The sequence below is a fragment of the Balaenoptera musculus genome, chromosome 9, assembly GCF_009873245.2.
Source record: "Balaenoptera musculus isolate JJ_BM4_2016_0621 chromosome 9, mBalMus1.pri.v3, whole genome shotgun sequence".
NCBI classification, from domain to species: domain Eukaryota; kingdom Metazoa; phylum Chordata; class Mammalia; order Artiodactyla; family Balaenopteridae; genus Balaenoptera; species Balaenoptera musculus.
In genome coordinates this window covers 40090180-40117120 of record NC_045793.1, presented here as the reverse complement: position 1 = coordinate 40117120, position 26941 = coordinate 40090180, and positions in this window count along the sequence as shown.

The window sequence follows — 26941 nt, the reverse complement described above, 5'->3', positions numbered from 1 at the left end:
TGTTTCTGACAGTCTGTCTGTATGTCTGTCTCTCTCATGCTCTCTTCTCTCTACTGTTTCTGCCTCAAGTCCATGAATCTGCATGATTTCAGTGGTGGTTTTGGCACCTAAAACTCAAGAGAAAAATCATTTCTCTGCAGAGAGGAAATGTGAAAAAAGCCCTTTTGGTGCAAATACTATTGGAAGAAATATTTGTTTATTTTTTTCTCCCTTTCTTTCAACACTTAGCCAAGGATGAGTTCATTCAGCAGGTGGAACTATGCAATAGTGTGGGAGATAAAAATGCTAAAAGAACATGTACTCGCCAGAGAAACTGGGGAAAAGACCACTGGGAGCCTACAAGTGTAAAGAAAATGCTTGAGAGGCAAGGTATAGAGAAGGGGGTCCCCTAATTCTGGGTATGAACCTATTATATGTCCCAGGCCCACCTCCAAACTGTGTACACATTTAATGCACCCAAGAAGCATAATGAAGGCTTTGAGAACTGAACTACAATACAAATCACCACCTAAGTCACAGACTAACACCTGAGAGAAGCATACCAGCCCCAGAACCAAACAGCATAACAAAGTTTTAAAATATAACTACTATTGTAACCTAAAGAGGATTTAAGAGAACTTGTAGTCTAAACCAAAAAGATTTATTGCCTGCTAAAACAACAACAATAAACCTCACAGTACCAAGGACTAAAGGGCATGTGCAAGTAGAATTTTCATACACTACCAATGGGGATACATTCTTAAAAACAGTTCAACAGTTAATTAGAAGTTTAAACATATTCTCACCATATAATCCAGCAATCCCATTCCTAAAGATTTACCCATATAAAATGTAAATCTTCGTTCACATAGAATCCTGCATGCTAATATTTCAGGAGCTTTATTCAAAATCACCAAAAACTGAAAACAAGCTAAATATTCCTCAAATAGAGGAGAAACAGATGGTGGTATGGTCATGCAATGGAATATTACTTAGCAATGAAAAGGAACAAACAATTTATACATAGACGGATACATCTCAGATCTCTTATGCTACATGAAAGAAACCAGACTCAAAATTCTACACATTGTATGAGCCCATTGAGCCCATATATATGACTGCTTGGAAAAAACAACACTTAGAAATGGAGACTATACTAGTGTTTACTAAGCATTAAAGGTAAAGGAAACAGAGGGCCCAGAGAAGTCTGGCTGCCTTGGATGCCCCCTCCTTGAGGGCTCTACAGACATGACTGGGGCTGGAGGAAATGGGTATGTGCAGGCCAGAGGGTCTACTGCAGGTTGTTTTCGAACACCCGGGGCCTTCCTGGTGACCTGTGGGCACCATGGATTCTCCTCCAGAATGTGACTTTGTACCAGGCACTTTGCACCTGGGATGCTCTTGGCCAAGGGTATTGTGGGCCCTCTGGCTTTTGTCACCTGGTCCAGGCGGACCCAGAGCCAACTTACACCACCCCACCTTCATGGAAGATCCACTTCTGCTCAGGCTGTCCTCCCAAGAAAAGACTGGTCAGGGCTGGTGGGTCGGCCTTGATCACACACACACACACACACGCACACACACACACACATACACACACAGCCTGTGCTAGATCTGGCCCTGTCAAGGGGGCCGGTGTTCTCATCATTCCTTCCTAGTTCCTCCGTTTATGCTACTAAAATAAACAGGACTTGATCACAAAAAAGGGGGGGGGGGGCGTAGCATGACCCCCTTTTGCATAAAAGAATTTTTTGAAGGTGATCTAAGAGTTCTTTCTTGGGGTGCTGATTACATGACTATATATTTTTGAAAACTAGTAGAAATGTACACCAGAAAGAGTAAATTTTACTTCATGTAAATGAAAAATAAAATTTAAAAATGGCTTAATATAGGTTAAACCTAGTACTCTGTATTTAAAAAAATTTTTTTTTAAAGACAAGCTGAAGTGCTCAAATACTATCTCTAAATGCCAAAGTAAATTGACTGTTTGGGGCCAAGTTGATTTGCCTACCAAGCTAGAAACTCTAATTTACTGGCTAATACAGTGAGGTCATTAAGAGAAATTAAACAAGGCAAATCTTGTTATTTAAGTTAGTAAGACTATTATAGCTTCAAACCATCGTTGGCTTTACATTAGTACTTAAGGCTGTGTAGATAGTAACATTGCTTTACTATGCAAAAAGTACTGATATTTGAGAATCTAAATAATTTGGTCTTTCTAAATTAGGTTTTCTGGAAAGTAATATCATATCTTCATTTCACTTTATACATTTCACTCTTACAAATGACCAAACAAATAAACTAAAGAACACCAGAATTGGTTAGAATCTTTTCTTGATGACATTCCCCAGAATAGTTTTTTGGAATCCTAGGCAGTGAATGTTATGTGACACAGCTCACACTGACTCCATGCTTAACCTCCCTGAACTGGAGCACTAATTCCCCAGCTGCAGGAAGTCTGGGCAGCCTCTTAGCTTGGGATTTCCCTGTGTTGAAGACAGCTGCCTTGTCTAAGGTCAGGACCACTCCTCAAGGGCAGGCCACATCCAATGAATGGTCAGTGAAGACCCCTGCTCATATTGGAACAATTGTGGGAGACTCGCTGAGCTCTAGACCTTGGCATGGTATCAGCTGACACTTCTGTTGCAATTGCATCAGAGTTGAACTTCCTCCTTTCACTTCTTTTCTGTCTCTTTCAATGTTCCTAGATGTTGATTTCAAAAGTAGTCACTAACATCTTTCCTGCAGGCAAATGTCCACATCGGTTTCTCTTTCCCCAGGAAGCTGACCTATAAACTTGGTGCCAAAAAGGGTTCAAGGAAAACAGGTACTGAAAGGAGATACTGGAGCTAAATAACTGGCTGGCAGTGAGGAACCATTACTGATGGTATGTGGAGCATTGATAGTCCCTGGTATGCTGTGGTGGTGTGATTGTTAAAACGTTCACAGGTGGGAGGAAATTCACTGGCAGGTGCAATGTTTCAGGCTGAGGTAGTAATTTCAAGGATTATAGAATTAAATGGGTTATTCAATGTGCTGGAGAAAAACAATGCAGGATTGAGGTTGATTAATCACCAATTAAACATTAAGCGTGAAAACCTTGGCAGCGTATAAAGAGACTCTCATCTCCCACAGTTGAAGCACTGATGAAGCTGAGGATGAGGTCATATCTTAACACTTAAAAAAGCTTGATAGCAGGTTGGATTCTCAATTCTGAAAGATCTTCTATGTCAAGGTGACAGCCTTGATTAGGAAGGAGTGAAATCCCGGGACTTGGAATAGAGATATCTGTGTTGATGCATTTGAAAACTTAGATTCAAATGCATTTTTTGACCTTCAGAAATATCTCACTTCCCAAATATGATGCAAACAAGTTTCCCTTGTAAGAAAATACAGACTTCATCAAAATTTATTGCCACCTGCTCTTCTGGTCACCAATATGTCCCAATATAACCTGTCCAGGAAAGTGCCAGGTCTATTAAAGCAGAAAGAAACCAGCCTCAAAAAAGCTACAGAAGTTGACCAGTACGTACGAGTAGGACTCTGTAGAAGATGCATGACACTGAATCCTAAGAGTGCAGAATCAAGGAGAGATGAAAACATTAAGTTTGGATTAAAAAAAAAAAAAACAGTTTATATTGGGATACTCTTCTATTATACAGAATTTCACACCCTAGTTTGGACCCAGAAAACAATGATCACATACTACTAGGATGGCTCTTAGAAGCTTCAGAAAGTGATGGCTCATACTGTGTGAAACAGAAGTGCTGGAACTCTCGTAAAAGATAGTGAAAGGGGGAATAAAAAGTTCAGAGATGCGGGCATGCTAGCGGGATATGCTATGAAGGCAGCAGATGACTATGTTACACGTGAGATCCCAGAGGACACTCAGGTATACACTGATGAGAAGGGCACCAACATCGCTGAGAAGCTCAGTGGTGGCTATCTTTTGTAGGACAGGATGAATGGTTGAAATGTTCTTATAAAACTGGGTTCCTTGATAGCAATAGGGATTATAGGCTCCCAAGAGACTAAGTGTCAATAGTTAGCTATTAGAAGGAATGTGTGCACAATTATTATAATAAACAGCACAATCAGAGTGGCAGCCAGGGGATCCTAACCTGCAGAAAGCTACGGAGTTCTTAGGGGCAAGATAAATGGGCAGAAAACAAAGGTCATTTATCATCTGTAATAACAAAATAAATTTAAAAAATCAGGAATGGATGATGTGGAACATAAGAGCAGCCATCTCAATAAAATGTCACAGTATATTGTTCAGTTTCAGGATCTGAGCCAAATCTCAGATCTGGAAACCAGTGGCCTAAAGAGAAGCCAGGTCCTGAAGAGGAAGGACCCCGCAACACTGCAGCAAGTGGCTGTGTAATAACTTCCCCGAATTTTCCCAAAAATGACCTATGGGCAGGGCAAGCTTCATGGGCCTGTGATCTTCCTCATCACTCAGAAGGGCCCTGTCCTTGGTTCAGTGCTCTGCTGTTACCATCTTGAAATTCTTAATAATTCTGTCATCGAACTTGTGATTTGCAAGTGAAGTCTGATGTAACAAAAGAGCCTGTATGTGAGCAGATTGGATATGCACAATCTGTGTGCCCTCCTAGTCTTGCTATTCCATTTGCATAGTGTTGTAATGCCCCGTGACAATAGAATTCTGGCAGACCCATGAAGCTTGAGAATTCAGTGAGACTCAGAGTGAGTACTATCACGTTACACTTATGACTAGGTAAGCAGAGTCCCTGAAGGGCCACACTTTCCAACTTAACCAGAACTTGCTCAGAAAGAACTGAACTCAGAAAGAAGGCAGTTACATTCCAAGAAACACAAATGACCCGGGAATCCTATCACATCCTTTCTTACCGTTGTTACTTGCCTGTATTAGCCAACCACTAATGTTGAAAATGACTTAGAAAGATAGAGCAACCTATGTTCCTTTTCCTTCAGTCCTTCCTTACTCATCAGTAACTTGAAGATAGAGTGTTGGTAGAATGTGTGCATATCAAGAAGTGAAATAAAAATAGTTGAATTAGTTTTATGGAGCATTTCTGCTATGCTGGTAAGAATAAAATGTATATGCATGTATGAGTTATAAAATGCTAATTATGTCATTTTGATGATTCTGCATATGAGTAAATGCCCTTATATTCACTTTTAAAACCAGCATTACATGATATAAAGATGAACACCAAAATGTATGGTAATAATTTTAAATCAATTTTTTACTTTAGAATATTAAATAACAAATTAAAAATGTTATGCCAAATTCAAAGGAAACCTCCCACCATTATGAAAGGACAATACTTGCTAAGTCTCTTCAGATACTAGAGGCAGCATATTTCTCATTTGGGAATGCTTCTCCAACCTATACTACAAATAATAAGAAAGGCTTCCAGCTTTACAGGACCCAGAGCAGGAACGGTCTCTGCAGCAGGTCTAACGTGTGGAACATAGAGCTAGAAAGGATAGAGTTTTGAGTTTATGGCAAACTCCCATAAAAGAATCACAACATAAACCCATAGGGTTCAGGATATAGGGTCTCTCACAGTGGAGAATGACAAACTTTTTGAAAAACAGCTTCTTGGGAGCTACTGGGTCTTGAAAAAATGGAGCACTTAACCATGGGACATCAAGTGACCATGTAGCCCAAATTGCTCATCAAGTGCTGTATTCTGTCAGACACATCAAGTTACAAGTTCAAGGGAAACAATAGATCAGACATGAACAGGGTCAACAAGAGGTGCAGGCATAAGTAAGTAGGGTGATTAAGTGGTCCAGATCCCCGTGAGCCTCCACTCTTGAAGGAGTACCTTTCCTTCAGCTCATGCCTATGACCATATGGGGATACCTAATGCAGCTGATGGAGGAAGAAAAAGACAACATTTAGTTCAGGGATGAGATTTGGTTCAGATACATTTTCTCAATGGAAGAAGTTTGGGTGGTGCTCCGAAAAATCTACTCTTTGTGGAAAGAGAAGTAGCCTGTGGTGGAATTGTTATGTATCCTAGAGGAGTGGATAATGACCTGGTCCTTTAGTCAAGTGCTTAGCAGGAGAAGTATTGGTAGATCAGGCATAAGAAGGTCCAAGGAAGAAGCATATGGCCAAATCCCTGGGAACAATTGTGAAGATCTTTGATGGAGTCAGCTAGTTGATGTCAGACAGACTATCATTTGGCCATGAATGGAGCAATGGCTAGATAAACAGAACAGTATGGTGACAGGGACAAAGGCTCTGCCTGGGTCTACTACACTAGTCTGGGGACCACTGAAGTTTATTCAAGCTAATGCTGCTACCTGATGTTCAACTTTCAAACAACAGAGACTTAAGCTCAGCTCTGCAAATGGCAACATCTTTTGAGGAGTCCAGCCAGCAGTTTGATGGCAGTTTGATTCCATTGGGCCCCTTCAGCCTGTACAGGGCAGTTATTCACCTTAACTAAAATTAACACACACATATTCAAAGTAAGGGTTTGCCTATTATGCTCATAGGACCTCAGCCGGTATCACTATTCAAGGATTTACACAGTATTTTATCCACTGACACAGGATCCCATATAATATTGCATAAGAGCAATCTATAGCAAAAGATGTGTGGTGGTGGCCGCTGACCACAGAATCCAATGATTCCATCACACAGTACATCAACCAGAAGCGGCTGGCCTCGTAGAACAATGAAACAGTCTGTGGAAAGTACAGTTGAAACACCACCTTGGAGATGATATCCTAAAAGGACAGAGTGCCTAGTTCTAAAATGTAGTAAACACACTAAATCAATGACCTATAGCATGGTGTTGTGTCCCTTTAAGGTAGAATACATGGGTCCAGAAACAAAGAAATAAAAATACAAATGGCTCCATTTACCAACACTTCTAGGGATCCACGAGTTATTTTTGCTTATCATCCCTGAAACTGAATTCTGTGGGTTGCTTAGGGGTCCAGGTTTCCAGAGAGTGAACACTTCCACAAAAGGACACTGAGTTTCCCATTATATTTTAAGCTATGGCTGCAACATGTTTTTCTCAAGATCCTCATGCCAAAAGGCCACCAGGCAAGGAAAGGAGTCGCCATTTAGAAAGGTTTATTGACGCTGACCATCAGGAGGAGGCAGGGCAGAGAAAAATATGTTTGGCATCTAAGTGATCTCTTGCAATGATGCTTGCCCAACTTTGTCAATAAGCAGTCAAATGCAGCAGCCATGGCTTAAGCAGATCAGAGTGATCAGTGGCTCAGATCCCATAAATGTAAAATTCTGTGTCATCTCACTAGTTAAGACATGCAGATCAGCAGAGACGGCAGAAAGAGTGAGGGGAATCTATAACGGGTGATAGAGGAGGGAGACAAGGACTATCATTTGCAGCTTCAGAACAAACTGCAGTGGAGTGCAGCTAGACGGTCTGCAGTTTATCTGATCACTTTTCCTTTTGTGTGCTTCCCAGGAAAAGTGGCACACCAAAATCCTGAAGGAACTCTCCAGGAACTTACATGACGCACATGGAGCTGCAGAGCACAAGGAATGGATGGTAGCAGATGCTCCGGTGAGCCATGCAGATTATTTGCCCCACTCCCAGGACTGAAACACTCATTCTCCCAGCTACTGGGAGTATTAGAAGCTGAGAGTTCTCACCTGAGTTCAGCCACAGCCGAAGGGAACACTTCACCCAGGGTAAATTTCTCTTCCTGGGGCAGCCTGAACCTTAATGACTGGCCACTGTAGGACATAAAAGCTTTCCTCCTTTCCTTAATTTCAGATAACTCAGAAGAGATATCCCAGCAAATGAGCTCTCTGTGCTATCAGCTGAGCAGTGAGGCACACTCAACCCCTGCTCAAAAAGTGCTTCTTTTAATCCCCTATTCTGGAAAATAAACTTCCTGGAAATCTCTGCCTCAGAGTCTGTTTCCTAAGAAATCTAACTTGTGACCCCCTGCAATAGGCAACACCACTGTTGCGAGAAAAATGAGGCAAATGATGGGAGAACCATTCTGCAGATGTGCAGACAGCTGTAGCATCCTCCAACCATAGATAGCTACAGCTTTGATATAAAATATTTCTTATCACATATAAAAGTCCCAAACAATATGTATCTAAACTAAATTACCAGACAAATAAAGTTCTTTCCTCATCATTGACTTAATAGGATAAATAATATGGGAGCTAAGGAAAGTTCCATTTATATACAATGTAAATGAAACTGAATAAAGAATTTCATTCATATCTTTATGAGATGTCAAATTAAAAAGCTGATAGGAGAGCTAAATGAACTGAAACAGGATGAACAAAAAAAGTCCCACATTATTTTTTGATTGCTGGTCACAATCATTAAAGGGATTATCAGAACTAGGCTTTAACAAGCTAATCAAAAAGAAGCAGAAACAGATGAGCATTAATTGCATTTGTATTTGAAGTCAAATACAGAGAAAATATTTTAAGAAAATGGGGCAATACCAGTGATAATGTTAGAGGAGCTAAAAACCATTTCCCTAAACACATCTTCCCTAGATATCCAGATTGTTTATATGGCCACGATACCACTGGAGTTTCTCTCCCATAAGAATCTTTAGCTTTGTTACATCTGAATGTTCTCTTAGAGTAGCTTCTTCCCGGACATGATTCTAATTGAATTATTAGATTAGGCATAAATTGTGTCAAGTATAAATATAATCTAATCTAATCATAATTCGTATACCTAAATATTTACCTTTGCTGGGATCTCATAAGCATGCTAACTCAGGGCCATTTATGATCCAGTGTGTTTACCTCTAACTAGAAAACTTCCTTTCTTTTAAATACAGCTCTTCTAATATCCTATCAATAATGTTTTGTCATCTCTTGGGCATACAGAGGAAGTCAGTACTGGGATTACACTGGAAGAAATTAGAAGGGGAACTCACTTTGTATTTTCATTGCAAATTCTATCACTTTAATGTTCAAAGTTATTCCCAAATCAAACTACATAAAATACTGTACAACTATACTAAACACGTCTAGGGTTCTTTTCTAGCTCTACCTTGAGTGAATTACTTACACTTGTCTTAGTCTCCTCCTCTGTAATAAAAATATCACAATTGTACTTGGGCCACCTTAAAGACTTACTAAGAGACATATTAATTAACATGAATGTGAAGGTTTAAGTGTTAAATTCATGTCCTCAATAAAAAACAAAATAAAACAAACAAACAACCCAAAAAACAGCTAGGTTGACAATTTTAAGTACAATAGAAGACAATAAATTTTCAAATGCATGACTTTTATAGTGAAAGTATCTTTCTTCTTTGGGATCAGAGACTTGACTTTGGCTATTCTCTTCAGTGTCAAGAGGCAGTGCAGATTTCCTGAGGCCCTCCAGTTTTTCTTTCCCTCATAATAGAAAGAAAATAAAGCCTTATAATACAATCAAGAGCTCAGTCTTCTAAAAAAGCTTCAGCTCAGTGATTGATTATACATCTGGTTTGGTGACAGAAATGTTTTCTTGAAATATACATTGAAATTGCTTATTTTGAGAGCTTATTTTTCCATTTTGTTCAGAGGTTCTGTTTGTTTTCCCCATTGGCATAGGATCATTTATTTATTTCATAAGATCACTGAGTTGCTATTGTATTATCTCTATTTTCAGTTCAATCCAACCAAGGGGAAAATTCTAATCAATGGTCCAAAGATCACTGCATCCTGACACCATAGCCATGTAGCATTAATGATTAGAGAAGTCGTCAGTTCAGCTGTCAGTCTTAGGCCTCCAGCCAGAATCTTTCATGCCCCATTACCTTGGGAATATTGCTAAATGCTTTTTTCTCCTTTTTCTTTTATTTAATGTTTCTCTGAACAGTGTGTTTTCAGGTAGTATCTTTTAAATACAGTGGCTTAGGAAAGCAACAAAATGCACCAAATCATCATTTGAACATACTTAGTCTCCCCATCCACACAGCATGCTGTTACTTCTACTCTGCAGCAGCAAGCTTATTCTTTGAAGAAACTGAACCACAGACTCTAGTATCTGTTATAAAAGACATCAGCCATAGCTGATGAGTTTCTATTCCAAAAACAGGAATTAAGTGACAGTCTACAGATTGAATGGAGAGCCCATCTTACCCTAGTCGTTATCAGGATGCTAGCAGCCAGGCTTATAACCCCAAAAGGGAGATTAAAGGATTCTTTCAGAAGAAACTGACCCAAGAAAAAAGATCTTCAGAGGCTGATATTTGTTGTCTCCAAGAAAATGGCCACCAAGAGTATTTGGATGGTGAAAGACTCTATCAATGAACAGAGAAGCCAACCAGTTGACAAAGTCACCTAACATTGAGGGTGTCCTTAATACTTCACTCTTAAACATAAAGAGAGCTGAGGGTCACCAAATATTTGATGGAGGCTCCAATATGAAAGACAGAGACCAAAAGAAACTGAAAAAGAAAATGAACTCAAGGGAAACAGCCATACAGAAAGAAGAGCAACCTCAAAAAGGAAAAAACAAAAACAAACTACAATTGATATTATTAAAGAGATGAGAGAAGATACTGTGCACATGAGATAAGGGAAGGTTTAAAAACGGAATCATAAAAAAGATAAGATCTTGGTACTTAAACATAAAATTACTTAATTTTTTAATATCAGTAGATGTTTGGAAGATACATTTGATGACATGATCCAGAAAAAAAAGATTAAACAGACAAAGAAATGGAAAACAGGAAAGAAAAACTAGGAATATCACAGGATAAACTAATATCACGAGATCAACTATTCTAATAAAATTTCCAAGAGAACTTGAAAGAGAGAAAAATTACCAAGGAAAAAATACCAATAATAAAAGCCATCCACCAATACAAATTATCCCATAATTTTAAGTCTCAGCTATAAAAAGAGGACCCTAATAGTTTTCAGAGAGAAAAAATATATATCATACATAGAGGAATAAGAACTAGAACACATCAGATATCTTAAGACCAACAGTGATAGTCAAACAATGTCTTAAAAATTCTGAATGAAAATCTTGAATTCAATACTTCATATTCTCATTATGCATTGATCGTGTGAATTTTTTAAAGCATTTTCAGAACTGCAAGTTCTCCAAAAGTATGTCTCCATTGCTCTCTTTTGACAAAGCTACTGGTGAATATGTTCCACTAAAACAAGAAGGTAAACTGAGAAAGCAAGACAACATGGGATCAAGAAAACATAAGTCTCAATCCCAGAAGAGAGGTGGAAGGGATTCCCAGGGTGACGGCAAAAGAAAACATAGGGTGAGACTTGCTAAGAACAAGTCTAGATTGAAGCATAAAGGACTTTAAGGAGAGAGCTCCCCAATAATACAAATGGAAATAATAGAGTAAATAACATATTTGGCCATGTTTAAAGGAATGTTTTCAGTTTTTCTGCATAGCTCAGTGTGGGAATGAACTAGTGATAGTTAATTAAAAAGCAAGCAAATTATAAAAATAAAGCAATTATAAACTGATACTTCCTATGCTGTTCAGGGTGGTAAGGTATTTTTATGTTATATACTAAAGAGAGCAGCCACAGTTTTTCAGAATCTTCTAGATGTCAAACATATTTTGTCTCTCATCTCTGAACCCTTGAAAGTAAGAATTATTATTTTACAGACGAGAAAATCAACACTCAGAGAAGCTAAAAGACTTGCCCTAAGTCACACAGTTAGCAGGAAGTGAACTGGGATTCAAATCTATATTCTAACATCTATGTTTTTTCTAATAAAGCATGCTTAACTGGCATGCGGATACATACATATTCATATTACACACGTCAAATGCAGTGTTACAAACCATGCTAATATATAGTATTGCTTTTGTCTTTACTTGCGCTATGTATGTATGTATGTGTGTATTTAGGTAGATAGGTATGAGTAGGTATGTATATGTAATTTTCTCAACTAGATTATTAGTAGAGAGGAATTATATATTCAATACTCAAAGTTACTGTTTTTGTGGGTCATCTACAACTTAGCAGAGAATCTTACACACAACAAGCTTTCAGATGCTGTTCATCTGCTGATCATTTTCTGAGCTCTAAACAAAATCTTTTCAACATAAAAAATATGTATAGCATGAATAAGTGAAATAGTCATATTCTTACATCTATTTCCTTAGGACATTACTTTCAAAGTATTTTTAACTTACAAATGAAATACTACATGTGGTAGGTAACAGTTTTTACATTTGTCTGTGCTAGGAAGAATACAATTATACAATAGACTTTCAATACCAACTTGACCTTGGATATCATTAGATGAAGTGCTGTAGTAAGATTTAATTATGAGTGCCAGATTTCAGAAATTTGTACATCTAGGGAATGTCCAGAAAAGTAAGAGAAAGAGTGTCCACAAAAAGTTTGGTTTTATAGAAGCTAAGAGAGGGTTTCTAGAAAGAAGAATTAATCAACCATTGAACACTACTGAAATGATTCCAACAGATTCTACAACATGAATGCCGTGTTGTAGAATCTGTCTTGCAGAGAGGTAGATGAGGTGGAAGCCACACTGGAGTGTTTATTTTACGACTCCCCACTAAAATGTAAGCTCCATAAGAAGAAGGAGGGTTTTTTTTTTTTTTCCTTCCTAGTGCTATACAATGCCAGATAGAGGAGGCACTCCACAGTACTTTAATTTATTGAATTTTAAGCAAAACTATATTCCAGGTCCTGTGCTAAGTTGCTAAGTGCTGGGATTTAAAAAGAACAAAACATATTTTTCCTCAGGTGGTAATGAGTTCTATAGGGAAAAAGTAAGAAAAGAGGAAAGAGGACAGGGACCATAGGAGGCAAGAGGGGTAGATCACAATTGTCAATGAGCAAATCACGGGAGGCCGCTTTAAGACAGTTATGTTTGCACAAAACATGAATTGGCTGAGGAGGGAAGACCTAACAAAATCTGTGAGAAGTGCATTCCAGATAGAGGGAAAAGTTAACCCTTGATGTTCTGACGTGAGACTACGCCTAGAATATTTGAGAAACAACAAGAAACAAAGAATTGATTATTATAATTGTTATTAAAATTTGCCCAAACACCCTATGAGGTAATTCCTAGTTTCATCTTTCAAATAGTGAAATGGAGATTCAGCAAAGTCACCCTGTAAGTAACAGGTTTCCTTCCACAAAGTAATGCTTGCTGTGGGCCACGGTTTCTCAATAGTGGCACTCTTGATATTTTGGGCTGGATAATTCTTTGTTGTCAGGAGCAGTCCTGTGCATCACAGGCTTCTACCCACTATATGCCTCTACCCACTATATGCCACTATATGCCAATAGCACCCCTCTCCCCACAAATCCCACGTGACAAAAATTTCTCCAGACATTTTTAAATGACCACTAGGGGTAGGGAGAGTGAAATAATCCCTGGTTCAGAACCACTGTCACAGAGTAGTACAGATAACAGGCAAGGCATCATTCTAAATGACTGACGGCAAACTTAGGCCCTATTTTTAAGAAATGACCAAATTAGTTGCAGCACAATGATGATATTTAATCCTATTAATGGTCATTTTATGCACAACTGATTGACTCAGCTATGAGGCATTTGAATCAGCTGGAGAGGCAGCCCCAAATACTAAATTGACTAGAGTGAGCTTATGCTTTGCATTAATCAACAATGCTTTACGTGCATGTAAAATTGAAAGCACACCATGGAAATTCTGAGCAATTTTACTTAATTTTAGCATGAGAATATTTTATTAGCCTAATTCATTTTATTAAAGAGCATAAAATATATTTTATATTCAAAGTTTTAGGACAAAGCTATCATTAGATTTTATGAATTTTCCAAACAAATCAATCTCAGTGTAATTAACTCTTAATGAATCTTGAACTCTCCAACTACAATTTATATACCCCACAACTATTATAACAGAGTTAGTATGTTTTAAAATACTGTCTATGCCTATTTATTGAGGGTGTGGCTTGGGGATATATTCATTCAAGTTTGCCTTATATTCCTTAGTAAAGAAATACATCATTGTGAATTAAGGAGGCTCAACTTTCATCATTTAAGTAAACATATATAACTTTTCCCTGCCTCATAAAGATAGATATCCATATAACCATTAGACCCATCCTTGTCTTAATGATAAATGAATGGCATCATGGAACTGTTTAAGCACTGCACTGGGTAAAGAAGCCCTGAGTGCATTCAAACATAAACTGAGGAAAGGCAGTTCAGAAGCTTTCGACAGGCCTTAACCAACAGAATGTGTTTCTTCCCTGGCCACCTGAACAGAGCCTGCGGCTGCTGGGCCAGTGGGAGAACCTTACACACAGCTTTGTTTCCCTCCTGGCACTGAAAGCTTTCCCACCAGATTGAAGACATACAAGTATGTTAAGAGAAGGGATTGTGCACTGGAGCTGTTGTTTACAACATGATTTGGGCTAATTAAAAATTATAATACATAAAAACTCAGGGAGAGCTTAGCAAAGAAAGCGAAGTTAAATCCTAATGCTGTTTAATCAAGCACGAAGTCATGAGATCTTCTAAAAAATATTTTGAGCCTCTGATAATATTCATATTAGAACATTTACTACAAACCTATCATATTCCTAGACATAGAAAAAGATCATGAAGTATATCATTTTGGACTTTAAAGTTGTTTTTAAAAACTCAACACAATTGAGACATCTTTCTTGTAACTAAACTGATTTATACTGCAAAAGTTATGAAGTCAGAATCATATAGGGCAATTATATTTCTTATGTCTCTCAAAATTTGGGCTACCATCCTAATGTTATGTATGCAAGTAATGTTTTCTTTTTCCCATTAAAGGATACTTATTATGTAATTTGAGGCCATCTAGTAATATTACCCTATGGTTATTTCCAGAAAACATAATAAAACTCTAATATTTGAGTTAACACAACATATTCTCATCATCATTTTTACCAAGCAAAATTTTTAATCTTAACTGCTGTTTGCTCCTTCTCTCTCTCTCTCTCTCCCCGCCTCCCATTTCATTTCATTTTATTTTTTTGGTCCACTGCCATCTCCTAAAAAAGAATGGTGCTGAAAAGAAGGAACTCTGTATCAATAGTTGGGGACTTGGCTTATTGAATATTACTTTCTTAATATGCCAAAAGCTGATATTTTAAGTAAAACCATTTCTCTATTTTCATTATAGATCTATGGATTAATATAATAAATACAGAGAGGAATTCTATGCAAGTTGTGAAAAGAAAATAGAATTTTGAGCAAGGGGGGGCATTTTTAGTTGTGATAGTTTTATGAGATACTATGCATTCCAATGACTCTCATAAATCCAGGAATTCAAGCATGGCACAGTGAGTTCAGATAAGATCCACAAGTGAATGACTAATTTTTTAAGCAAGTGCAACTTATATTACTATTGCAATAAACAGAGTTATTACCAGCAGAGTGAGGCAATTTTGCAGCCTTTTTAGTAAACTCTTTTCCCATTTCCTTACCTTTTAAAATCCATGTAAACAAGTGAAAGATATTTCAGGACAGATTGCATGCATCCCCCCTTTTTTTTTTTTAACACTCATGGTCTTTTGTTCATTCTAGAAGAAAGGGTTTAAATCTAGAGTGCTGTTGGCAATTAATGAGACTCGTTCTTGATAATAGTGCTTAGCAGAATTAGTTTCTTTTAAGATGCTTAATTGCAAATTATTCTTCAACACTAAAAGAATATGCTAAATCAAAGCCCTTGTTTCTGTGTTTTTATTTTTCCTTTTCACCAGCACTGCAGAATTAATTTAAGCACATTTTACCAAAACTTTAAACAGGGAAACAGTTTACTTTTCTCTCAGAGTATTGTTTAAGTGAAATGTGAAGGAATGTTCGTGTGTGTGTGTGTGTGTGTGTGTGTGTGTGTGTGTGTGTGAGAGAGAGAGAGAGAGAAAGTTCCCAAAGTTCTTTGAAAAATATCAATATCTGATAAAAACACTTAAATGAGATAGTAGTAGCAATCCAAAAAAGTAATTCACCACATGATTTACGGCATAAGTGCAATTTCTAAGAGGAGAGGAAAGAGTAGTCCTCAAATGTTGGCATGAATGTAAGCTGTGAAAACAGGAAATGCATCTAGAGGAAAGACTGCCTTCAAAAAGCTGGGCAAAAGGATGAGATAAAGTAATGAGGTGTGACTGACATTTCATACTGAGATTCATCATGTTGTCACTACAACAATCAAAAGTTGACTCTCTTGGGGTATGACGCCAGGTGTGCAATAGCTAGTTGATTGATCTCTACTATTTATCTTATAGTAAACAAGAGGGGATAAGGAGGTTTTCTGCCCAACTCCACTTTTACTTGATTTACAACCCTGACTAACCTTATTAGACATAGGTAAAGCGTCACTAATTGCAGGCATCAACTTGGAAGGTGAATGACCAAGAATAATGTGTTTGACCAATTAACTGAATATCACATTTTTAACTTATCCATAGATGCAATAAAAGCAACATCTTCCCCATTTTAACCTACTCACTTGCTTCTTCTGTAACATAGTCGCAGTTATTCATAAAAAAGAAAAAGAGAACTACTTAGAATAGTTTCAAGATGATTCAAATATTAACTAGGAGTCTGATCAAGAGTTTCTTAATTAAGGTTGCTGTTGCCTTAGAATAAGCCTGTCTACAATACTTACAGTACAGCCAATATAACTTAATGAATGAGCATGAAATAGTTTAAAGAATACTGTCAAAGGAAAATCACATACAATATTCAAAGGGACTGAACCATCTTTCTCCTTACTGCATATTAACCTTGCATATAAATTCAATTGAACTTAAAAGTATAATTTGCTTTTGTCCTAATATTAAGTACTCAGAAATGTTTTCTCTTTATTCTGATTGCAAATTAGATTAGTATGCTCATAGTTGATTTCCTTTCAGATAGTATAAGGCTTTTCTCTTCATTTTCAAACAAAGGTGGAAAATCAGTGTAATTATAGCTCAGTGACACTTTTGTAATGGGGAGAGATATAGATGATACTTTAGTTAATACCTGAAAAAATTAATTATCTATTCCATTAAAGAGGTTTCTCAATAACTTCCAAATGTAGAAACCATTTTTCTGTAAGCTTTACCTTTCAATTTCTGGCTCTATTTTGTGGCATCCACCACATGAATGGAAAAGCCAATTTAAAAAAAGAATACTCAAATATGTACTGAGCTTCTACCATGTGCCATGCCCTGTACTAGGTATTCTGAAAATAAAAGAAACATGAGATAATTATGTAAGTTATTCAAGGCAAGAGCAGTTACAATAAAATATTTTTGATAAAGAGATTTCTAATGAATTATACAAGCATTTTACTCTATTCTCTTAATTTGGTAGATGTCTTTATAAACACAAGTCAGTATGAAAATGCATCTCCTATTGCCATAACATAGTCACTATGATTCATGAAAAAAAAATTGAAACAATCCTTTTTCTCTAACTTTCATTATATACCAAATTATTCCAAAATATAATGGCTTGAAACAACCCATTATATTCACAGATCCTGTGGCTCAGGAACTCAAATAGGGCATAGCAGAAGTATATTTTTTTTGCTCTATGGTAGATGAGATCTCAACCAGAGAGACTCTAAAACTGTGAGAAACTTGATGAGTGGGCCTAGAACCATTTGCAGCTCATTCATTCCCATATCTGGCATTAGCCTGGGCTAACAGGAACACTAGGATCGCTCTTCAGGAGATCTGCATGTAGTATTTTTGTGGCTTGGCTTCCTCACAGCATGGCAGTTTCAGAATAGTAAGACTTCTAATATAGTAGTTCAGGGCTTCAATTGTGAATATTCCAGGGATCAATGTAGAAGATACAATTGTGACTGTATAAATAGAAAAATGAATAGCACAGCACCTTCAGCCATTTAAAAATATTAAACTGCTCCCTGAATACATTTAATTCCATTTATACCTATAATTTGCTCACTGCATCAGTTTGCACAATTTAAATCTTGGTTTGATTTCCCCCCTACATGGAAGTGGCCTTTGGTATTCCTTGGTTCTCAAGTGAAACACATTTATTATGATGAATTAATAAGCTAGAATTCTAATTATAATTGATCACAAGTTAGTGTCATTGACCTCAGTCAAACCTTCAGTTTGCAATCACTTTGGGTGAGCAGAGGATTAGACCCTGGGTTCTGAGGTGATACCACCAAACTACTAACATCTTGCCTAAAGCAATGCTTTCCCTTGCTTTTTCACCTCTGTATATCAATACTCTAACTGTTGTAACAAATCAGAAGTATGTTTTCTGGAAATACATAGCCCATCTTTGGAAATATTTTTATACCTAGACACTTCCTCGTATATTTACTCATTCTTATATATGTATGTGTATGTGTGTGTATATATATATATATATATATATATATATATATATATATATATATATATATATTTTAGCAACACCCCCCTTGTTACTTCTCATCACACAAAGAATAGAATCCAGTCTCTGTTCTTACAGCCTAAAAAGTCACGTGTGTGTTTTTGTTTTGGTTTGGTTTGTTTGTTAATATTTGAAAGTCGTTTTACCATTTATCTCCTTTGATTGACTATAATCTCCACAAGAACTGGGACATTCACTATCCTATACCTAGTCCTAAATCAGTACTTGTTTCACAGAAATAATTAAATATGTATAGTTTACATTGAATTAATCAATGTTTAGTCCAATTCAAGGGAAGACTAAGACTCTACTATCTTTAGGGACTTTAGGGTCATCTTTCAGAAGGAACAACATTTATTTATTTATTTATTTATTTATTTATTTATTTATTTATTTAGTAGAAAAATGGAAAAAGACAATTTTAGAAGGCAAATAAATCTCATCGGTAACTTAAAAGACACTGGGTCAGATTTTCAATAGGAAATAAGTACAAGGACGTATGTGTTCAGGCAAATTAAAAACGTGGTTAAGCATTATGGCTGTAAGTTCAACTTTGTACTAATGTTCCCAAGTTTTAAACAGTAACTATTTAAGGGCGTTTTTAATTTGCCAGCATATGATAATAGATTGAGCTTTGATGACAGCATTTGCACTAAATTCATTTAGGCAATCAATGATAACATGAGAAAGAATGATATCATGCATAAAGATGGGGCTAAGCTGAGAGCTATCATAAAGAAAGAATTAGCTAGTTCTGGTTCATGAGATTGAGATGTCAGAAAAAATGAAAAAAACGAAAAAGGAAAAATTAATTCTACTTCCAGAGTCTGAGAGACTGTATCTCAGAATGGTCATGTTGGCAGAATGGGAAACCAGTTAAAAAAAAAAGAAGAAAGCGCCAATTTTATATGAAAGATAATTAGTTTGCCTTGGAAATATGGACTTTTGAGACAATACTCAAATGGAAATATTCTATTAAAAACTGAAAATATTTGAGTGTTGACCTAAAGATGTATGTAGCTGCTTTGGTCAGATTTCTAAAGATGCCCTCCACCCAAAGATTGCTGATGCCTGGGTATTTAATGAAATAGTAATCTAGGTACTGTGGTGAAGAGATTTTGCAGATGGAATTAAAATTACTAATCAATTCAGTTTAAGATAAGAAAAATATCCTGGATTACTCAGGTGGGCCCAGTTTTATCACATGAGTCAGAAGAGTCAGTCACAGAAAAATGCAACTTGAGAGGCAAAGGAGAGATGAGGCAAAGGTAAAGTCAGAGAGATTTGAAGCATGAGAATGACTCAACCCATTGTCGCTGACTTTGCATATAGAGAATGGAGGCCATGTTCCAAGGAATGGAAGACGTCTCTAAAAACTGAAAATGATCCCTGGCTAACAGCTAGCAGGGAAATGGGAACCTCAGTACTACAACTGCTTGGAACTGAATTCTGACGATATGTTAAGTCAGCGTGGAAAAAGGTTCAACACAGAGCTTCCAGGAAAAAATGCAGTCCTGTTGACACAGTGACTTCATGAAGCCAAGAACAAAGAACCAGCTTAACTACTTTGTGTCTAGACTTCTGACCTACAGAACTCTTAGATAAGAATGTGTGTTGCTTTAAGCACCTAAACCTGTAGTGATTTATTACGACAGCAATAGAGTTTCTACACAGCAGTGACTCAATGAATACCACTTAAGTGACAACGTAACTGAAGCACACAGAAAAGAGAGAAGAGCTTCTGGTTTAAGATTAAGCTTTGGGAGTCCTACTTAAAATGAGGAGATGACTGGAGAGAGTGGGGTCAGTGAAGTCACACCAAACAATGTGGAGGGAATGCATGGATGGTCAGTGATCAAAAGCACATTTGACAATTATAGGAACTATTCAGGGTCATGCAAATAGAGGCAGCTGAAAACAGGAGAGGATGATCAATAAGTTAATGTTACAGAAAAGTCAAGCAGGGCAAGGATGAAGAAAAGATCACTATTTGAGGAAATCATTGGAGCTGGAAATGAAATTTGAGGAATAAAAAAGGAGTGACAAAGAAATAGTTTGTGACAAGTATAGATTGCTTGCTTTAGGAGTTTAGATATATGAATGCATAGAACAGCGAGTCTGCAGGAGAAAAAGCAAGGAATAACTGAAATAAAAGTGACTTCAGTACAAAAGATGACCCTGTTTTACCAAAGAGCTGTCAGTATTAATTACCACATGTTTACATTATGTTTTCATTAGGTGAAAGCGAAACCTTCTACTAATTCTTAAAGTGCTCACAAATGCACAGGGGGAGGCATGGTAGAAAGAAGAAATGCTGGAGCAAACTTCGATCTAAAAACCTGAGCAAGTCCTTAACATTCCCAAGTTTCAGCTTCTTCAGCAAACATGCAGGGCTAATAATACATGCTCATTAACTTATCATTACATGAGAAGATATGTGCAAATCACCTAGCATAGATTCAACAATCTGAACCAGCCCCAAAGGTTCCAAATTGTATACCACTCTTATGGTAAGGGCAACCTTAATGCCTGTCCCAGAGGTTTGAGAATTGAGAATATCAAATGGGTCTCCAGCTGGATAGAAAGCCAATTTTTGGTCTGGATAGTTTCTCTACTCTTCCAGTGGTTCCTAATAAATAAACTATATCACCAGCCTTCCTGAGTCTCCAGGGGGCAGTCTGCAGATCATGGGACTTGTCAGCCTCCATAATTTCATGAGCCAATACTTTATAACAAATCTCTTTACAATGCCTTATAATAAACAAACCAGTATCTTATATATATAATTCTCATATTCTCTCTCATATGAAAGATACAGATATAGATGTAGATGTAGATTTATAGATATATCCTATTAGTTCTGTTTCTCTGGAGAACTCTGACTAATGCATTTAGTGTCACTGAAATGTTGGGGAAAAAATGCATGATAGCTTGTAAAATGGATCATATAAATGAAAAGAGAATTATTGAATTATTCTCTTCTAATACTTGTTAGGTTGAAAAAATTGCATGGGGTTCTTTCTACCTTCTCTAAGTCCAATCCTGTAAAAAATAAAACTAGAGGGAATTTGATATCCTAAATTTAACAATAAAACTATTTTTTAAAACACCTAAGAAAACAAAAGGCAGATGTGATGTGTCCATGTGGAGAAATGTAATAGTATAAATGATAACTGTCATATCAATGGAAACATATTGTAAAATGAAAAATATAAAAGCCTATTTACTAGAAAAAAAGGAACAGTTATTCAAGAAGACACCAAATCATAAATACATATGCAACCAACATTACAGCCTTGTACTATTTAAACACATTAACAGAAATAGAAAAATAGACAGATCTAAAATTTAAGTTGGATATTTCACATGAACCTGAAAACCTGCTGGCCAAATGAAAAGAAACACAAGCAAAGTGATACAAATAAGCAAGGAAATAAGGAATAAGTAGAGATGTACAAAGCAAATACCATGAGAAATAAACAATATACACCCATATATATCTTTTATGGAGATTATATATGATGCATATATAATATATACATATATATGCAACATATACTATATATGTCATATATATGCAACATATATACTGCATATAAATATAGATATCATATATGTTGCAGAGAAGAAAGGTCACATTTGAGAACACATGAAATATTCACAGAAGTCAGCTATGTATAAAGGCCATCATAGGAGCCATAATAACTAGAATAAATCAACATTATTCAGTGTAATAAAATTTAAAGCAAACAATAAAAATATAACAAAAGAAAGTTTAAAAAATCCTGGAAGCTAAAGGACATACACAAATAAATCTATTTTATACATAAAATAATATAAAAAATAAAAAATATTTTAAATTAAGTGACAATAAAATAACTACCAACCAAATTTGTGAGTCAAAGCAGTGCATAACAGAAACTTCATACTCTTAAATACATTTATCAAAAAATAAGAAAGAATGAAAACAAAAGAACTTAGTGTGTAATTTAAGAATCCAAAATGAGAGCAACAAAAGCAAAAGCAGAAGAATATGGAGGGGGAGGGGGAGGAAAAAAGAGGAGGATGCAGAGGAGGTTAAAGAGGAGGCAAAGGAAAAAAGAAGAAAGATATGACAACTCCTGGAGAGATAAACATAACACTTTAAACTAAAAGCCTATTTATTTCAGTTCCTTTTTCTCAGTACCTCATGTCCAGATTTCATTAAAAAAAAAAAAAAAACTAGGCATACTAAAAGATAAAAAACACAGTTTGAAGAAACAGAAATGGCAATTATTTTGTAATTATCAGACCAGAAAAGGAGGACTGTTAGAGAAGAAACAAATAAAGGTAAGATAAAATATATTCTTTTCCTTATTTTCTTAACTGATCTAATAGATAACAATTTATTCACACTTATAATAGCCACAATGTATTCTGTGATTACAGGTAATGGATAAGTGAAATGAATGAGAGCGATGTCAAATGGTGTTATTTAAAAGAGGACTTGGGTTAGTTGTAAATGTATATTGCAAACTTGAGGGCAATGATTAAAACAAGTTTAAAAAGAAGATAGTTGATATGTAAGAGAGAAAATAAAACGGAATCGTAAAAAATGTTTATTAAATGCAGAGAAGACAGAAAAAGAACAGGAAAAAAAAGGAACAAAAGGCAACTAAACAGAAAACAGTAACAAGTATGACAGATATTAATACAACTATATCAATGATTACTTTAAACATCAATGGTCTAAATACACTAAAAAAAGAAAGACTATCCACCAGAAACCCAGTTAAAATATAAACACACAGATAGATTAAAAGCCAAGGGATGGAAAAAGATACACCATGCGAACACTAAACAAACAAAAGCCAGAGTAGCTATATTCATCTCAGACAAAGCAGACTTCAGAGCAAGGAAAATTATCAGGAATAAAGAGGAGCATACTGACCACTGATGTTGAAGGATCACACTCAAAGCTAGAAAGAGACAGACAGACAGACAGACACAGATTATGTGCAATGAAACAACAATCAAATTGAAAGCAGAATCATATTAGCAAGAACAGAGTCCAAAGACAATTGAATAACTTTTAAAAGACTGAGGAATAATAATAGCCAACCTAAACATTCTACAAGTATAAAAGTTATCACTTAAGATTAAGGATTAATTAATAATAATTTTCAGCGATACAAAGAATGAGTTAACTACTCAGAATTTTTTTTTGCTAAAAAATTAAAGAATATGTTTTAGGAAAAATAGCTTGAATTAGCAAAATTAAATAAGGATTACCTATGATTAAATTTGAGGGAGAGAGTTGTTATAAAACAAGTTGTTATAAAACAAAACCCCTGAAAAATGTTGACGTAAAAAAACAAAAACTAGAGTGGAGATACCAGAGTTCAAATAGTCTAAGATAAAGAAAGAAATTGATTACACTTATATTTTGTCGTGCCAAGGAAGCATACTAAAAATTTAAGTGGAGTTACTAAAAAACTAAAAATAAGATGTAAATCCCAAACTAATAAAGACTGTGAACAGGAACAAAGAAGATCATCATTCATCAAATAGAAAAAACAACAAAAAACAAAAAGAAAAGGAATTTTAAAGAACACAGAATAAGAGACCAATAATAAATCTAAATATATCAATAAACATAATAAGCATGGTAGCTTACATTATTGTTCAAAATATTTGCTTCCCCTTCTCACAAGCTTGGCCATATGGTTTATTGAGTAACACAAAGAACTGAATTGTGAAATCAAACTCAAGTGAGTCAGACACTGTACCCAGTATCAAGCTCTATAATAATTTCAAGGATACAAATAATCAAGCGACTCAGATAAAGCAGAGAGAGTTTTGGGACATGCTGAGCAGCTCCCAGTTCTTTCCTTCCCACATTGAACATGCACTCTTGGCCAAGAATAGATAAGCTGCCTAAGTGAGGTACATACATTATGTACATCAGAGAACGTTTTGTTTATGAATTATCTCCAATTTACCACCAGCTCATGTGATATTTTCCAAGAAGCCATACCTCATAAATCCATAGATTCTGTTTTTATTTCCTATAAGCCATCTTTAGCCAGGGGCACCCCATTAACAACTTTCCCTAGTTAATGACTCCCATCCTAGCAAATATCATTAGTCTATTTACCCAGAGTTTCAGTTATCATGTTGTTAAGAAGATATGACTAGAAACTTCCCCTTGTTAAACAGAATGATTAAATCACAGGCTAGATTTTTTACTACGTTCTTCCATATTCACAATACTGTTTTTTGGGGAGAGTTATATTTCCCTATGTCACTGAATTCAGGACTGTCCACGTACTTTGCTTTGGTAAATAAAATGTGTGTGAAAGTGACGTGTGTCACTTCTGAGTAAAGTTTTAATACCAGCTTGTGGTTTGCCATTGATCTCTTTTACTCTGCCAAGAGAACATAAGTGTCCCAGATAAAGGTTACACTGTTATCCTTGGTTCCAAGTGAAAATGACGTGATAGACATGTAGAGTGAGAAAGAATTAAACTCTTTGCTTTAAGTCACTGAACAGGTTGCTTTATTACTGCATCTGATTAGAGAGAATGAGCCAGAGCAAAATTTTAGCATGCTGGAACCTAAAGAGAAAGACTGAGAGAAAGTCCCTGTGGTCATGGAACTCTAAGAATATTATTTTATCTCATTCAATACTATTTTTTTCCTGAATGACACCATATTCCATCTTGGTTATACCCAGAATATCAGTAAATTATTGTATTGATAGTATCATAACAAACAATAGAATAGCCTGGGAGTGATTTATTGGTCAAGCAGTATTCATTGTACAACCGCTGTTAGGATCAGTCCTATGTATTTAAGATCTTGCACCTGAATCTACAAAAATCTACTCCTTATTGTATATATGCAAGAAACTCTCACAATGTAAACTCTGCATGAAGAGTTAACAGAAATTTCTCAGTACATAATAGAACTGCAAAAATTTCCAGTAACACAAAGGGAAGTCTCCTGAATTTTCAGCCTTTTTTCCTTAGCGCTGTAGAAATATAAGAAGAGTGAACAAATATTTTTTTCATACTGAAGTTCTTTGGTTTTCCATGGAAAATGTTCTGATATACCTATTCAAGTTGTAAGAAGGTCTTTATGATTTTTTAGATGAAATCTTGAATCTATATGACCACTCACATAAAAGGTATAGTACTTGACATAAGCATATATTTCAGATATAATTTGGTCATTTGTAAAATCTAACTCTACTCTTTAAGGCAAGTTAATATCAACATTCCAAGAACACAACTATGTGTAGAAAATAATTTTAAAGTGAGTTCCTCTTAAGATTAAGTTTGACTTACTTTTAGTGACAGAAAACACCAAAATAACACTGACTAAAAATAAACGCTTTCTTTACTCACGTATAAATGAAAGCAGAAACTGTTAGAGTGTGAACTCCATGATTATAAATAAAAGAGATATACACTCTTTTTTCTTAATGATCTGCCATCTTTGAATCATGGTTTCCATCTCATAGTCCAAGATAGCTAGTTTTGCTCAAACTATCACATCTGCCTTCCAGCCAGAAGGAAGGAGAAAAAAGATAGGAGAAGGACATTTCTCCCCTCTTTAAGTATATTTCCTGGAAGTTAAACACTACTTTTTTTCTACACGGATCCCAATGAGCAGAACAAATAGAAAATCTAGCTACACAGAAGGCCTGGAAATACAGGTCCTATGCTGCACAACCATACATACAGCTGTCATTTGGGAGATCAATCGTTGAAGAAAATGAAAATAATATGTAAGGAGGAAAAACTACCTGCCTTAGGAATTCATTTGACTCTGAGAATTTGGATCATTTTCTTGTTTGGATAATTCCCCAGAAAAAAAATCACCAAAAAGATTTTGAACATTAAAAGAGATTTCTGAAATACTTGATAAAAGTAATACTAAAATTTCTTAGTATATTTCCAAACTAGGTGGTAGTGCTGAATAGGTGAGCTACGTTTTCCCCTTATTTTGCTGACATTTCCTAATAACCTGACACATGTAGAAAAAAGATTCTGAAGATCACTTTGGATGGCTTCTTAAATCAAAAGGGTATAAGTTTGTTCAGGAATTAATTCTAAGCATCTAATAACGTTAGAGAAGGTAGTTAATTCCTTTGTCTTCTTCAATGACATACACATATGATTCTCAACACTGCTTAACAACAAACAAAAAAGACAAATAGCCTATATTGAATAGATTATATTTTGTTCTTAATCTAAGCACATCAGATGGAATATCTCACTTACTACTGACTGATCATAAATAACTGCATTCTTCCCAGTGAGGTACATATTTTCAGGTACTTAATTTTATAGCTTGAATATATTTTTTATTTCTATGAAATTTATTTTTACATTTATTTATTTTTTATTATTTATTTACTTATTTTTGGCTGCGTTGGGTCTTCGTTGCTGCACAGGGGCTTTCTCTAGTTGCGGTGAGCGGGGGCTACTCTTCATTGCGGTGCGTGGACTTCTCATTGCAGTGGCTTCTCTTGTTGCAGAGCGTGGGCTCTAGGTGTGCAGGCTTCAGTAGTTGTGGCACACGGGTTCAATAGTTGTGGCTGGCGGGCTCTAGAGCGCAGG